This window comes from Alosa pseudoharengus, unplaced genomic scaffold (genome assembly GCF_046254945.1).
Source record: "Alosa pseudoharengus isolate Yale_2024_CS ecotype anadromous, Long Island Sound unplaced genomic scaffold, YU_APseudo_1.1 YU_APseudo_1.1_scf_3, whole genome shotgun sequence".
NCBI classification, from domain to species: domain Eukaryota; kingdom Metazoa; phylum Chordata; class Actinopteri; order Clupeiformes; family Clupeidae; genus Alosa; species Alosa pseudoharengus.
Genome location: NW_027468718.1, coordinates 27,569,792 through 27,582,177, shown reverse-complemented (window position 1 = coordinate 27,582,177; position 12,386 = coordinate 27,569,792).

Below are 12,386 nucleotides of genomic sequence, written 5' to 3'. Positions count from 1 at the left end.
TTCTGATTGGCTGGCAGAGGGCTATTAATTCTGTACATTGGTGTTCCTATGAAGTAGATTTGTTAAACAAAAATGTAAACAGCATCCCATATCGATGATTGAACTGACAAGAAGCAAACTTCGCAACAGTGGAATCAACTGTAACATAGCAGTGTTTCTTAACTGGTGGGTCGGGACCCAAAAATGGGTCGCGGAACCGTTCTGGGTGGGTCGCAGAGCTTGTGGTTAAAAATAAATTTAAAAATCAGCAATTTAAAATGATACCTTATCAGATCTAATATTGGACCTTTATTTTTTTAATAAACTTTATTTGTAGCCTACATATCAGTCATTGTCATGGACATAGACAATGTTTATGTGACAGGTCATGTTAGAGATAATTTTAGTGGTAAAGGAAGTATATAGGCTGCTACTCTGAATATTTGAAGTAGCCTACAGTAAGCTCAGATATGGATTCGCTTAAACTGAGGTCAAAATAGGATAGAAACCCCATTGTGTGGTGTGCAGTAGATGGCTGGCACATGAGAGCATGAAACCATCAAAACTAAAATGCCACATAGAAACAAGGCACCTCTGTCAAAGTCATACCTGTAGAATACTTTGAAAGGTGACATTAAGAGTTGAAGACTTCACAAATGTAGGCTAATGCCAAACAAGTAGGCCTACAGGCACTTCGCTTGTCTTACATGGGAAATTGTGGGTCCCAAAGTCAGACCAGTTGAAAACCACTGACATGGCATACTACCCACCATCATTTCCGTAACCAATGAATGTAGAGCGACAAATTTAACAGGTCGGCCTCTTTTTAAACTGAACCGCATTTCCCTTTTTGTGCTATAAATGCATGCCTTCACCATGGTTCACCATGATTCTGGCCTTTGGCTCCCGGACTATGATAAACATAGCTTATTGTAATGGTTAGTATATTTAACTGAGTGATTAAATGTTGGCTTATTAGAGAAAAAATGACAGATTTTTCTTAAGTATTTAAGTAATACTCTAAATACAATCCCTCAAAGTATTTTGTTACAAACTACATTCGATTTGTTCCAATCCTGCAAAATACAAATGACAAAATACGCTAAAGTAATTAAATACGTATTTAAAATACATATAATTAAAATACTGCCCATGTCTGCTTGTACTACACCATGTTGGGGTATTTACAGAAAGAGAATGATCAGTAGCAGTATTCTTTCCACAGCCAGGGCTAGATATGTTGCCACTCCTTCGCACGTCCTCAGAGAGGAAGAGTGCGGTGTGTGTGCCAGGAATGCCCTGCTATCATCCCAAAACACATCAGGATCTCAAAACAATCGCATGACTCACATTCTCTCTGTGTGAAAGGAGAAGAGCGAGAGAGAGAGAGAGATAGAGAAAGAGAGAGAGATAGAGAGAGAGAGAAAAGAGAGAGAGAGAGGCGTCTCCTTAACTCCTCACATCCAGCGTGTCTACTTGCCTCTGACTATCTCCCTCTCCCCCTGCCTTATCATCCATGTAGAGGGCAGAGATGTGAATACCACTCTTGTTGGAGAGAGTGCTGACTCAAAAGTGTGGGCACAGCTTTTCATTTGGTGGGACAAAGGCTTGAATACAGGCTCATCTGCACGTCGGAGAGGAGTAGAGGGGGGTATAATTGAGGGTGAGAAAATCTCAACCCCAAAGGATGACTGCATCACCCATGTTGCTGGTCATCTTTTTCAGCAAGTGCGCAGAATGATTTTCATTGTGGTCCATGAATTCCTCGGGCAGTGAGTCAGAAAAAAAAAAAAAACAATAAAGCAAGCTGGCCACAGCCCAAGCTTCAAAGACTCAGAGGATGAGATCTTAAAAGATAATCGCTCATATTTCTCAACAGGCATTAACAATTCAGGTCTAGACGTTTTCTCTCCTCTGTAGGCGACAGGCGAAGCATGGTAAATAAAACATGGGCCAAAAGAGTACAACACGTGTCTCCATCTGTCAGTAAGACCCACCCCTATGACTGTAGGCTTGCATGCTTCATCTTTAACTGTCTCTCACTCATTTGTGTGGGCTGGAGTTTAACTACCCCTTCAGGAGGTCTTTGTATGGGCCAGTTCCTCTCAGGCCACAGCAGATGTGCCAGTCAATGAGGAGGTAGCTTACTGCATCCATTGATGAGGACTGTGTTTGCATGATAGAGAAGCCTCCCCTGGTTCTCCTGTCTGGAGAGTCATCAAGGCTACACAACATAAGAGGAAATGGGGGGAATGGTAAACTCAGAGATTAATCATTCATTGGCTTGATAAAAATGAACCTGATAAGACAACACTGTTTGCTCTGACTGGACACCTTGACCTACTCTGCACCTGTTATTTGAAAGATGTGCTAATGACTACAGAGATGTTTGAGAAGAATGCATGAGACATGCATGAGAGATGCATGAGAGAAAGTTATCTAAATAAAGTTATCTAAATACATAATTTACAGATAATTGCCCCCATTTCAATGTATTACTACAATGTGACCACACACACAGTTAAATTACTGTATATGACTTTAAACAAATAAGTATATCCAATGACAAAGCTTACGACAGTGTGTGCAAGTAATCGATCTTTAGGGACAAGAATAAAGGTTATTTGGACTCCACTGAAATGAATGCAATTGACTGGACCTGCATATACAGTAAGGTAGTTTTTATGACCTATTCTAAGCTCAGTATTAGATGCACAGCAGGACAAGAAACAATGTAGCCATTGTGAGGGTATCACCCCCCGTCGCTGGTGCAGAGAAACCAATAGACCACACTGATCCCAAAATAGAGAAACACCAAGCATCTATCTTGCAAAATCTTGCAACCTAGGCAGCTGAACCTGCACTTGATTCACTGAGAGTCAGATAATATTGAAGTTGATGGTGACTTTCAGACTATATAAAAACATCCTTAGTAGCAGTTCATTCATTAGCTTACTTTCCAGAGAAAACAAAGTTAGTATTTCATGTTGGAAACGAGGTGGTGAAAAGGAAGACTAATCAGCAGGAATTAGTTCTCCATGGCAGTCAGAGAAAGTAAAGCAGCTTAGCCAGTGAAGTTATCCAGAGCTTATTTTTCCTGCTTTTAGTTATTCAGGATCTTAATCATCAGGGCTTACACTCACTTCATAGCACAGCAATGGCTCTCCTAGAAGTATGCATCAATTAGGCTCTGCAACAGCTGAGAAGCAGAATCAGCCAGATGATGGATGATCACTGCACAGACCCCAATGGAGGAAGTCCAGTTTCCTGTGTATATGTGCAGTGCAAAAACTATGCACATATTTCCATACGGAAAACAAACACATTTTGTGTGTTCTTGTTATGTTAGAATCACTAGCATTTACACATTTTATGAGACCTTTGTAACAGGTCATTACCACATGAACAGACACAGCAGGTTTGAAGGAAGTATCATCGTTTTGGGCCACCTAGTATTCAGGAAGCTCTCAAAGAATAACAATGCACATACCTGCTACACAATACACACAAAGGAAGCTTTGATAAAGATCATTATGTGTCATCTGCATTGGGCACATGCGTACCAATGATTACATTGACAGGAATAGGTAATATGTCAACTCCACCATGGATCTGAGATCCAGTAATGCCGTCCTATTTTCTCTGGCTCATTGATATGCCATGCAATTTCAATATCACATTACATATAACTATTCCCCATTAGCAGTGGGGATCAATATACAGCTTCATACTGTCTGCTCTTTATTTTTCAATTTCAACATGCGTTACAGACTCACAACAGGCAAAACAATGACAAAATGACAACTAAATACCCCACAGGACAAGTGAATATGAAGCAAGAGTAAAAAAAGCTGCTCAGCTAACTAAAAGACAGATATCTCTGTCTAGGACTAAGGACTAGGACTAAAAAAAGGCCCTAGACTTTCTTCCAAATAGATCCTCTACCATATACACGCACACACACACACACACACCTTAGCTGTTTATCATGATACAGTCTCACAATATTATGTCAGTTAAAATATCACATTCAAAATAGCCTGTCAGATTTTACAAAAATGATCATTATATTAATGATTATGACTTTGTCTTGTGCCATTCAAGTAGCCTAAACCAACAGAGACGTCATATACCATTATGGTAAATCAATAAGTGGCCTTGAATGTCTGTTCATCTTTTTAAGACTAACAGACATCTCACAAAGCCTTCGACTTGGTGAGTCTGGTGCACATCTCATCAAGATGTATGGCCTACTTAACTGACCTTAGCTTTGGGACTGCACTAGACCTGTGTATCACATAGATTACACCACTGATCTATCCTGCATATTGAAAATGCAATGGTGCAAATGTTGCTAGTTTCTTGAATGACAATAACTAAAAGCGTAGATATAGTCCACTGACAGGCCTAAGTGAAGTATAATTATTTGGAGAGCTATAGGCGCTAGGCTACTAGGCTGATGAAGCATTGAGCCAGGCTGACAGTTGTTCTGGAATTTTCCAGAAGGTCCAGATTGCCAGTCCACCCCTGTCTGTTCTGTACACTAAGTCAGAGCACTAGCCACAGAAGCAGTATACTGTATATGCACTAAACACTAGCCACAGAAGCAGTATACTGTATATGCACTAAGCACTAGCCACAGAAGCAGTATACTGTATGCACTAAGAGCACTAGCCACAGAAGCAGTATACTGTATATGCACTAAGAGCACTAGCCACAGAAGCAGTATACTGTATATGAACTAAGAGCACTAGCCACAGAAGCAGTATACTGTATATGCTCTAAGCACTAGCCACAGAAGCAGTATACTGTATATGCACTAAGCACTAGCCACAGAAGCAGTATACTGTATATGCACTAAGAGCAATAGCCACAGAAGCAGTATACTGTATATGAACTAAGCCAATTCAATTATCTTACAAATGAGTATAAGGATCTAAACATCTACATTGAGACTGGATAGGGTTGAGGTTTAAGGTTTAACCATCCATATTAATTTCCAGGGTCAAAGTAAATAATAAACTTGAATCAAACCATTGGTGGGTTTGAGCAGTCTAGACATACATCCCACTAACACGTTCTGGTCTGCAGACGCCTTAGGGACATTATTGCTCTCATAACTGGAGCAGGAGTATAAAAACCAGAGGGTCACCCTTTAGCCTTCATTTCCATGCTGGTGCAGTTCTCACCCTGGGTGGTTTGGTAACATGAGTCCACAGAGAGGGGGGTCACCCCAGTTCGCCTGAGAGTCTCGTAGTCAATGGTGAGGGGAAACCTGAGAGAGCTGGCGTACAAAGGAGGGACTCAGGTGGATCCCCACAGGTGAGCTTCCCTTTCCCTCGCTTTTCTTCCCCTGATTGGACAATTTGATTGAGCGGGAGGAACACCTCTTTTGGAATGCAGGCAACAGAGGGGTGATTTGTTTCCTGGGAATCAACAACGAAGATTGTTAACAAACGAGTAAAAGCAAGCATGTGCACACAAATCAAGAACTAAAGTAAGTAGAGTAGTTCAAGGACAACACAACACAAAGGTAAATGAAAAGTCCGGTTAGACAAAATATTGCTTACCCAGCACTGCTCAGTAGGAGAACAGCAGCATTTCTCCATAGAACAAAAATGGACCAAACAGGAAACGTGTTTAACAAAAGAAAGAGGCCAAGGATACTAATCAAATGTGTGTCCTTGTCTCTGTTGGCAAGACTCAATACAGTAGCAAAAATAACAACTGCTTCAGATAGAACATTCTTTGTTTGGATAAAAGCAGGATTATCCATAAAAGCCTAAACAAATCTAATACAACACACCAAACAAGTCCATCCACCATCACAGTGATACTGCCATGTCTTAGAAAAAGGTATACATTTTGTTAAATAAAATGTGAGGCTCACCTTCTGAAGAGGTTCTTTATATTCCGTTTTAAAGGCCCAGTTACAGCCACATCAACATAAATATCAGCTATAAAATAGCCCCTAGAAAATGATCCTGTGTTTTATCCTATGATCCTATTGTCGGCATTTGCTTTTATTATCCAGATTTACTGCCATGGTGATGGCTGCCTTATGCTGCTATTTGCTAGCATTACAAAAGCTGTAACACAAGCTCCTGTCCAATCTGGAGTGATTGCCTTCTGTCTTTGGCTTGTGAAACCTAAGATAAATTGATTTGCCAACTATTTCTTCAGGTTACAAGATAGACTGAAGACATGTGTTAGAGGAATGTAGTGGGCAGAACACTTAAAGAGACATGCCTAGTCCACCCATGTCCCCAGTGTAAAGCAATTCACTGACAGATGGACCAAAGAGTTCTTCTAGAGGCTAGACATAATATTACAGCATTCTATCTGTCAATCTTGTTCATAAACTAAAAGAACTCTGTTTGCTCTGTCCAAATAATGAGGTTGTGTTTTTATTTTTCTATGTTTTGCGTGGACTTGCCCAGAATATCCTGTTGCGTCTATAAGGTGAGACTCAAATGAGAATCAATGAGAAAGGTTATGACTTTATTTGGAGGTGTGGAGCCTTACACAAGAGTACACCAGAGCTGCCAACTCTCACACATTGAGAGTATACGATTCATTCATTTGTTTGGCTCCACACGCTCTTACACCAATCAAAATCAGCGTGAGGGTTGGCAGCTCTGGTACACACTTATCATTTGTTAACAGCTAAGTTTTGGCACCACAACAACGCATGGGTGGAGAGTTTAAACCGTTCGACCCTTTTAGGATAAAATTCTGTATTTACCCTTAATTCTACAACTCAAATGGTCCAGATCAATATAAAAACACATTCAACATTCAACAGACTTGTCTGCTTTTGAGCGAGTACAACGGGAATCACATGTTTTATTAGCTTATGCTGTAGGTCTATCGTGGTGTTCACAACCCATTGATTCATAGTAGCCAAAAGCCCAGTGAAATATCTGAGCCCCTAGCTGCATGCTAGTTTTGTGGGGGTTTGTGCATGAGTGGTTGTGTGTGACTAGTGGTGTTGGCTCCTGCTGGGTGGGAGTGAGAGCAGGCTCCTGGTGAGGCTGTTATGACAGTGCGTGCTCCTTTGTGCCTGTGAGCCCTGCTGTAAATCTGCCCTGCTCGCGCCTCTCTAAAGGCCCAGCCTCCGTTTAGAACTCTGGGCAGGGGGCTGCTGCTCCTGAACGAACAATGAGGTTGGCGGACCTCATAGAGCCCTTTGCATTCTTTCTCAGCCAGATCCTGGTTCCTGGTGCAAGGCATGCTGGGGATCCCCTTCTCTGTTTCCTCTTTGGAAGACTCCTGGAATGTGTGTGACCAGAAATAAAGTGTTTTGGTGGTACTTAATTCAGTCAGTTTGATCATTCAGAAACAGTCTATCAAAACAACTCACCCATTTTCCACAGCATTGGCACTATTTGGTCGTAACAAGCCACTAGAATTTATCTTTCATGGCCACACCATTGTTAAAATTTCCTTGTACAAAATGGGATGTGAGATGATGACTTTAGAACGTTTGATTTGCTGAATGCACTGCTGCACAACGCAGCTGAAACATGACAAGTTCCATTCTGCAATGTTTTTTTTTTTCATTTCGATTCAAGATTTCCTGTGTAGAAGCACAGCAAGCGAATGGGGCTTAAAATAGTTCCTCAACTGCAAGGATGGCACAATTTTGACGATAAAGCAGAACTTAGGTGGTGAACCAGTATTATGTTATATTCGCTTGCTTTTGCATATGTTTATCAAAAATGTGGAGCCCTACAGTTTCCTACATTGAGCATTCCTTTGCCATGCGTTAAACATTGTTGCCACATGCAGAAGTCCTCCTACCAATATCTGGCATTTTCATAAGATATGAAAACGCTATGACAATGCAATGAAAATAGCTTTTAAAATGTTCTGATGAAGTAGTGAAGAGAATGGATGTAGCCTCATAATGGCACTGCTGTATCTGGGCCAGAGAGCTTATCAGTGCTTCCCTGGCCCACTGCCATGGCTAGTGTGGAGCACAGAGAAAGCAAGTGGAAGATGTGTCATTATCACAGGCTACAACTCTCCAGATAATTATGCAGTTAGTCTTTATGTAGTAATATGACAAAACAGATAAGACCCAGCTATAATTATCTTCAGAATGGCTTTGTGTCATTCTAGAATAGATGATGATAGTCTAAATAAAGCTAGGCTAAAATGTAACCAGTGGACTGCATCAAGGGAAGGCACTGTTAGCATGAAAGGTATTGAGAATATACAAACACACTTTCCCTTGGATCTTGAAGGGGGGAGAAATGCAAACATTAACTAATCATGTACTTGCTAATTTGCTACACTGTGCTTGGGGTCAACTTGTTTGGCTAACCTGGTGGAATTTAGCTAAAGGTTTTGTGGCATGGAACATGTTGCCAAGGCAACCAATGTCCCACGCTCACAACAGCCCTTCCAGCAGGACATTAACATGGGGGTTCTCAGGGAAAACCAAGTGACATTGGCTGTTCCAGTCCAGTAGATGATGTTTAGAGGTCACACACACAGCCATTGTGTTAAACGTTTTTCACAGGATGGATGCAAGTTTGCTCTCACCCCAGGTTTTATTGTCAGAGTCAGAGACAGAGAACAAGGAGGGCCTGAGAGTGAGATCCTACACTTTGCTCAGGTTTACAGGGCCTCTTCCACTCCACTACACACAAACGTTACTGGAGGAGTGTTTGGGGCAATGGGGGGCCACTGAGACGAGACAGCAGGGTTCCCCACAGTTGATTAGTGCCACAACAGGAGTAAAATCCTCCACTTTCCCTTCCATCCTCAGTGGATGGAAACTTCCTCGGATGTTCTGATGCTCTAGTTACAGTCAGGGCTGAAGGTAGAGATGTCGGAACATTCTATTGGGCACCCTACCTCTAACCTTAACCCTTGCCTAACCCTACAGCGTCTTCTAGGCAATGCTGCCTTTAAGTTGACGGTGAGGGCCCAAAGGACCATATAACAAATGGGAAATGCTGGACAGGTGCATATTTGTTGACTTTGAGAAACTGAGTTTTATGAGAAATATTTGGTGCCCCAGTGTCATGGATTCTTGGAGGGAATGTTACTTACTAAAGACATTTTTATGTAGCCTATCACATGTGTGAAATTTCACATGGACAGAGTTAGAACTGCTTTGCTACACTGCTCATGGCCCCATTTGGAAATGTGCAGAAGGCTGATATTAAGTAACACGGCACACAAGAAACATCACTGCTGAAAAATTAAATTAGAAATTAAGAGAAATTGTCAACATTATTTATTTCCCCATTATTACCTAGAACATTCTGAGAGAACTTGCATCAATAGTGGCCTTAATGCTGGTTACACATTGACAAATTCAGAGGTTTAACAAACAGGAGACCATGTTGTATCATGTTAATGATCATATTAGGCCCCAGCAGTGGCGCGACTGGCTGGGGCACCTGCACCGTACGCCGGCGACCCGGGTTCGGGGGGAGACACTATCCTATCTGAGTAAAGGCATAAAAAGCCCCCCCCCCAAAAAAAGGATCATGTTAATAGGGAATCTCATGTTTCTATTTGTCTTGTAATCAGAATTATCTAAAATAACATTCACTGAGGAGGAAGCTGAGTGCATGTGCAACGTGGACATTATTTTTAGATTAGAGGACTCACGCTTCAATGACCAATGTCTTTTGCCCTGAAGGTACAAACTACATTCTTTGGATGCACAACAAATTTAGGCCATTTCTGGTCATTTTGTTGAGTGGACCAAATGAAACTTGAAGAGGTGAGTAACTGTGGTCAAGTGTAAGCAGATCTAATTCCAAAATGTGTCAATTGCAGTGCCCCCTATGGGTGAATTGTATTCAATTTGGTGTGCGTCTAAAGAATGTTGTAGTGATGTGGGGCAGCCGTGGCCTACTGGGAGGGCAGCTGTGGCCTACTGGTTAGAGCTTCAGACTTGTAACCTGAGGGTTGTCGGTTCGAACCCCGACCAGTAGGAACGGCCGAAGTGCCCTTGAGCAAGGCACCTAACCCCCTCACTGCTCCCTGAGTGCCGCTGTTGTAGCAGGCAGCTCACTGCGCCGGGAATAGTGTGTGCTACACCTCAATGTGTTCACTGTGTGCTGAGTGTGTTTCAGTAATTCATGGATTGGGATAAATGCAGAGACCAAATTTCCCTCACGGGATCAAGAGAGTATATATACTTATACTTGATCCTACCTCTCATTGGTAATGTCAGTGTCATTTTGTAAATGGCACACAGGGAGGGACTGGAACTAAAAAAGGCCCTGGACTTTCTTCCAAATATAGGCCCACTACCATTATCAGTTTATCACACACACACATTAGCTTTCTATCATGATACAGTCTCACAATATTAATATGCCATTGAAAGTATCACATTCAAAATAGTAAGTCAGCCTGGGTCACACTGTAGCCTTCCCATTGTCCCTTGTGCCTATCCTGCTGAAAATGTGATGGCGCAAATGTTGCTAGTTTTTTTTTATGACAATGATAAGTAATAACTTAGACATAGGCTACTGAAAGGCATAAGTGAAACATATTTATTTGAAGAGCTAGACACTATGCTACTTAACTGATGAAGCATCTCACTCACACATAAGTATATCTGTGCTTCTCTCTGTCTCACTCACACATAAATGATTATTTTTCACTTTCGCTCTTTTTCTGCCAATGTGAGGGGGAAGTGGAATTAACCTTGTGATTTTGCTTTGACACTTGTGTTTCTGTAAGATGTTCTTTTTATTTGATAGCCTACTTCTGTCCCTGTAACTTGTGTGCAGATGACAAATCATGTGCTGTGTGATGACAGAAATGTTCTTAACCTAGTTTTACTGTAAATATCCTTAGTTCCTAAACCTAATGTTCTAACTACAGTATTTGGACTGGAGTGTGTGTGTGTGTGTGTGTGTGTGTGTGTGTGTGTGTGTGTGTGTGTGTGTGTGTGTGTGTGTGTGTGTGTGTGTGTGTGTGTGTGTGTGTGTGTGTGTGTGTGTGTGTGTGTGTGTGTGTGTGTGCGCCTGTGTGTGTGTAAGGAGGTGTAATTATACAGTGTGAGGTATAAATGTGTGTGTGAGTAACAAGTGATTGTCTTTTTGGTGCACAGACTTTGTTTCTGTATCCAGATTGCCTGCATTGAGACCTCTCTATGTCTATGTCTCTCTACTGTATGAACAGATAACATTTTTTGTCCTCTAACCTGGCCAATAGCCCCATCTTCTTATCTCATAGGATGACCAGAGAGCTAATTGGATCTGGATGCTGCTGGATTTGGTTGGACGAAGGTAAGTTCCTGTGGCTGGCAGACCCTCCATGGCTGGTTGCATCTTAAGAGGCCTTGACATGGATGATAATTTGGGGCTATCTATAATGTGGCACCTAATTGGCTTCTTTGTGAAATTGTGGGCGGAAGGTTGCACTTTGTGCAGTTTTAAATATTGTTTTAACTATTTAAGAAATTCTTTCATCAATAAACATCATGTTTTAATTTGTTTAAATTGTTAAGAAAAGGGGACAAACATGGATTCCATTTAAAGTGTTTTTCATTTTCTGATGTTTTGTGTCAAGGTGTAGCAGTGAAGACAAATCATTTAAGAATGTTTTTATCTGTGTAGGCTATAGCCTACCATAAGGATCCTGAAGATGTGTCTGACAGAGAAGGAAAAAAGTCAGGTGGATAGCCTAGACGCACCCTAGCGGCAGCAAATGTAATTTAAACTTGATGTGGGTCTGGCTCGTCAGGCTAGTCTTTAAATAATTCTCTTCAGGAGTTGGTGACCTTGTGGTTTTGCTTTCTGGTCCTTGTGATAGCTGACTGGTACCTGCTATACTCTCCTGCTGTCATCCTCATATACCTGAACAACACTGAGTAGAACATCATTGTGCCATCTGACCTCCATAGCTTCTCCTTAACAAGAGGAGCCCCAAAGACCGAGAATGAATGAAATGAAATGTAGGCTCTCTTGAATGCTTATAATAATATCTCACACTTTTTAGGGTCTTATGTTTTGAACAATGTGAGCTGTGAGATGACAATTAATTCTGTGCTGATAAAGGGTGTTCTTTCTGAGGTCTATCATCATCAAGAAAAATTGAGAGCTGGATGATGCGGTGGGAAAGTGTCTTTGTCTGACGGCCTCTTTAATACAGGTCATGGACATAAAGAGTGAGGGGAAGAGCATACTGTGATCTTTATTGAGCATGCCAATAACATGTGAAATGCCACAGATCCAAATATGTCGACTTGGGAATTTATTTGATTATTGAGAATGTTTGCAAAGGTTTACTCTACGAATGCCTGAAATGAAGTAAATAAAGTAATTGTACTTTACTTTAGGTGAAGTTCATACGTTTGGATTCCCTCTACCTTAATGTTTGCATGGAGCCTGGTATGCTCACTCCTCCCCTCTAACTGTGTGCAGGCC